Raw genomic sequence first — 5,323 nt, 5'->3', positions numbered from 1 at the left:
TCCATTTATGTAGGGTTCTTTTTTTTTAACAGAACTTTTGCATTGTAATGTATTTAATGCACAGTATATAATGTAATGTAGACAAAGTGTCCAATGAAGCTTCAAGCGCTTTGTGTTTATCATTTCTGAGTTTGGCAGAAGAAAGTGTCCTCTGTGAAACTTGAGACTTAGTCAGAGGGGCCTGTAACAAGGAAAACAACTCCAGAAGAACACCCAGCTGAAATGCTGCTGGTGTAATCACACAGTGTTGGGTTTGTGTGTGAGGACAGAGAGAGAGAGAGAGAGACGGATAGAAGAGAAAAACTGAGAGGAGAACGAGAGCTTGAATTAAAAGGAGAGAAAATTAAGAGTGGGCTGTCACCATGAGCGTCTGTGTGGCATCGTGTTTTTTGTTGGCTAAATTGGGCTGAGTTTGCTGTGCAAACTTGTCGAATCAGCAAACATCTGTCTCCCACTACACTACCACACATATATATCTACACACATACGCATACACACACACACACACGCACACACACACACACACACACACACACACACACACCAGGGAGCTGATTGGAGGAACCCTTTGATACATAAAGGACGAGAAGATATGATCTGGATTCTGGCAAAAATGTCCAAGTTTTTCCAGCCTAATGAGAGTTGCCTGCGCGCAAAACACACAGACACACACACACGCACATACCACCCCCTGCCTCACTCCCAATACATCCAAATCACACACAGCAAACAAAATGCTGATGGTGGTTAATGAGGCAGATGCCTCTGAGTAAGAGACAGAAAGAGGAAGAGAGACGGGGAGAGTCGGCTTGGCTTGAGGCAATGAAACAGGCAGCTTCTGTCAAGTAATGAGACACTGACAACACATTTAGCAGGTAGCCTCTTGTGATGATGCATCACACACTGAGCTCTACTTGAAAAGTGATAGAATGGCATCTGTTCTTGTAGAAAATAACTGCATGCAAACAGCGGATAAACTCACTACTAACTGTCTCAGACCATAGAGCAGCGTGGCTCTACGGATGACGATGTCCACCACTTTGGTCCAGACTGAAATATCTCAACATCTATTGGGTGGATTGACATTCATCTTCCCCTCAGGATGAATTGTATCAACTTTGATGATCTTCTGACATTTCCTCAAGCGTCATCATCAGGTCAAAAATGTAATTTGTCCATTACTTTGGTTCATGACCAAATACCTGCAAAACTGATGACATTCCCATCACCCTCAGCTGTTCATTGTGTTAAGTGCTAAGTAGAAAATGTTAGCATGCCAACACACTAAACTAAGATGGTGAATATTGTAAACATTACACCTGCTAAACATTATCATGTTGCATGCATTGTCATTGTGACAGGTTAGCATGCCCACGTTAGCAATAGGCTCAAAGCACTGCTGTGCCTAAGTACAGCCTCACAGAGCTGCCAGCGTGACACTCTTGAAAAGATGCACATAAATACAAATATTTGGAGACTTGTGATATATACGCAGTGTCACAAATAGAAAAGCTTTTTCCATTTGCATTCACTGCCACAGAGCACGGCCTGTAGGTGTTCCAAACTGTGATAAAGGGGATCGATCGTAGGGATAAAAAGGACACCGTTTAGGGCTGAATCCACACTGACCGATGGTAGAGTGAGCAGTAGTAATTTTAACCTTAAAAGACACTCTTGTTATATTGAGGAGGGCAGATCAAATTGAATCTTTCTGTCTCCGTATCTCAGTGGGAGGCAATTGTGGGTTTTTGTCCCCAGATTAGAGCGGGTATAGAGCTGGCTAATCCTGTCTGCTCCTCCATGTGGGAGTGGCAGTGGGGTGTCTTTGCTGCGCGGCCAGCCGTAATCTAATGGGTGTGAGATTGGGGCTTCATACACAGGCACGCTCACTCGCACACAGCCGGAGACACACAACACAAAGTCTAGATTTGTTTCAGGATTAAAAGCATCACCTCAATGACTGACATAATGCCACAGGCATTCCCACGGTAACCCTGATGAGGTTGTCTGTATGTGTGTACGCGTGTGTGCCAGTGTGCGTGTGTGTTTAGCTGTATTTCTAGATGATACTGATGAGAAATACATTAAGAAAAGAAGCAGAAAGACCGCAGGAAAATGAGAAGAGACACTTGCACACGCGCGCACACACACACATGCGCACACACACACAACACTCAGTCCCACTAGAGAAGCAGCTGCCCAAGTTGGCAGGCCATGTCCCTCTCATTATGCTGGCCAGTCACTCGTGTCCTGGATCTCTCTCCCCTGCTGCTGCTGCTGCTGGACAGGTACCATCTGACACACATTAGCCTGCTATTAATGACTTCTGCTGTAGCCATTATCACACACTTAGGGAGAAACATCCTCGGGGTGCCATTTTTGCAGTGACGTGCATTATATACCCAAAACCATCCAATTTTCTCCTAAAGTTCTGCAAGTAAAGCAATGGGGTTTTTTTGTAAAACAAGACTTGGTTTCGTTTTGAAAGCTCTTTGAGGTTGTCCAGGATGTCCATGAGTTGCTCTCTGAGGTGCCTCTTAAGGAATGTGGGGTGTGGCTAGAGGACCTCCCACATCATATTCATTGTTTACCCATGATCCCAAAGGGAATACCACAGTGATTAACATTAATCCTACAAGTCTGTGCACAAACAACACAAATACCGTGTCAGGATCTCCAACATCGACAGCAGATGCTCCAGACCTTTCCTCTCTTCCTCATAATCTAGTTCTAGAGTTTGACGATGTGTAGGATCACAGAGGGTCAAAAGCGCTCGAACATTTGTGAGTGCATAGGAATCTGCTATTTCATGTCATAACCAAAATGGTTAAAGTTGACATTAAGAAGGTTGCTATTTTACTTGACAGGTTCTTCTAGTTAGTAATTTGGCTTCATCGGACACAGCCATGTAAACCAGCCTTAAAAGCCTGATTTAAGAACATGACCATTCAAATGAGATATTTTCTTCACTAATAACGTGCCCTTCGGATTTAAGTAAAAATGTCATATTTGGTCTACTGTAGTGGTCTGAAAGACTCAGATCTCTGTGCCAGAAAGTGCGCACAGTCAAGGTGTCCTTGATAGACAGTGAATCCCAAAGTGCTAATTAATTAATAAATAAACTTTGAGTTTTTGCTAAATGCCACGGTATGGAGTACAAAGAACATATACAATATAATTATAACAAAACAATGGCTCTCAGCAGGAATGAAGTGCAAAGGTAAAACAGTCTTCAGGAAGGCTCCTATTACATGTAACTTTTGGCTTTTTCACCCTGCGCTCAGTGGTTAGTTTCAACCAACTGATGACATCATACTTTTTTGAGCCAGAGATAAGACAAACCACAGTCGTCGAGTATCTGCTTAACCTGTACATATCTCTTAAACTCCAAAGCTTCAATAATATTAGTTTGAAGATCAGGCGGATGAGAGACTGATTCTTACATTCTGTACAGGCAGAGCAGAGGGGAAACGGGTCATTATCAGAGAACATTACTGACTCAGAGACATTGTACCACACAGGCAGAAATACCATTACTGGTATTTGGAGTGAAACTCAATCAACTCTCACTGCGTTTGCATGCATGTGCTTCTGCTTGTCTAGTGCATTCATCCATGTCATCCACTTTCAATATCTAGGCGAACCTCCACAGCTCTGTGAGCCTCCAGGTTTGATCAACCTCTAAAAAAAACTACCAGGCCACATTTAGTTTCCATTCCACCATAAAGAACGTCAAGTTGGTGAAAGCCCCACGAGCGAGAGAGACAGATTGAAAAGAGATGGGTCGAGGGAAAAGGACGGCAGCACACCAGCAGGGTAAAGTTTTGTCCTTCATCAGCCCTCCATCCCTCTATCCCTCCACCTCATTAAGGATGGAAAGATGATCAATAGGAGAGAAGCAGTAGAAGGGGATTAGGATTAGAAATCGATGGCTTTGTTTTCTTCAGCCTGCCAAAGATAAACACTGCCTTAAGACACTGACAACGCAACACAGAGACTTTCATGGCTTTCCATCTGTGTGTGAGAGGGCACCACATCCCCTCTGTGTGGACAGACAGACATCTGTTTGCAGCTTCTCACGCTGAGTTAAAAAGAGACACTTCGATCCCTTCACGAGATTGGGAGAAGGAGGGATGGGCTGTGATCCAACTCAGTAGTAATCTTCTACAATGAAACACAACCAAGACTCTGTTGATCTTCTGTAGACATTATATTTTCTATACTGCAACACCATAATGGTTGAAGCACACATGTATAGCTGTGTGTGGGAGACGCAGTTTATCACAGATCAGTTGACTGCTGGTTCACACCAATTCACCGTTTCTAGACTCTCTGAGAATATCTGGAGATGACAGATGAAGAGGTAGGATCCCAATAGTTCGCTGCTAAGAGAAGTGATGCAACTAAAAATATGAGTGGGCTGTAAGGAGTGAGGCAAGGTATTCTGGGTAGGTGAGGCTTCACCTCCCACAGATATTCAAAAACATACCCCCTGCTTTGATCTCTCTCTGCCCTCTCTCTCTCTCTCTCTCTCTCTCTCTGTCTCCTCTTCCCTCTTTCTTCTTTTCACGTGCGAACACACACACACACACACACACACACACACACACACACACATACAGCACACACACACACACACACATACAGCACACTCGCCCTGTTTGTTGTGGCTTTCACCCCTCTCTCTTTTGAAAGAACAAAGGCATTTGTTTATGTTTCCTGCAGATGAAAGCTCTGCGTTGCGACGGCCCATTTCACCCCAGGTGACAGATGCCGCCGCTCCATAATTTCAGTAAGTTCATGAAATCTTTTTTAAAATGAGAACTTTAGAACTCTTGTCTTTACGGTCATTTGTATTTGCTGCTTCCTTGCTTTATGTTAAGTTTTTTTGTCGGCTTTTTATGGTAATCATGATGATACTGTTCCTATTCAAAGTCACAGGTGTCTGATGCCTATCCCAGCATGCACTTGGCAGAAAGCAGGGGGAGGAGCAGAAGTAATCCGACATGAAAAAGACATTCATATCCATTATAGTCTTCAATCCATCTGACATGCAGAAAACCAGAGCAGCCTCAAGTGGACACTGGGAGGACATGCAAACTCTACCCTGAGAGGACCATGAAGGTCTGATGCCACCCTGACACCCTAATTTCCCATCAGTGCTTAGAGAATAAGGCTGATAATATTTCATATTTCAGAAACCAACAATGTGTCAGTCCATCTCTCAATACGTTTTCTTAACCACTGTCTGTGGCTCTCAGCCCTAAGCCCATTTGTATCTAATGAAGACGAGTCAATAATATATGCTTTTGGTTTAAAAAGG

The sequence above is a fragment of the Siniperca chuatsi genome, linkage group LG13 (genome assembly GCF_020085105.1).
Source record: "Siniperca chuatsi isolate FFG_IHB_CAS linkage group LG13, ASM2008510v1, whole genome shotgun sequence".
NCBI classification, from domain to species: Eukaryota; Metazoa; Chordata; class Actinopteri; order Centrarchiformes; family Sinipercidae; genus Siniperca; species Siniperca chuatsi.
The sequence above is the reverse complement of the archived record's forward strand: the minus strand, read 5'-3'. Positions refer to the sequence as shown.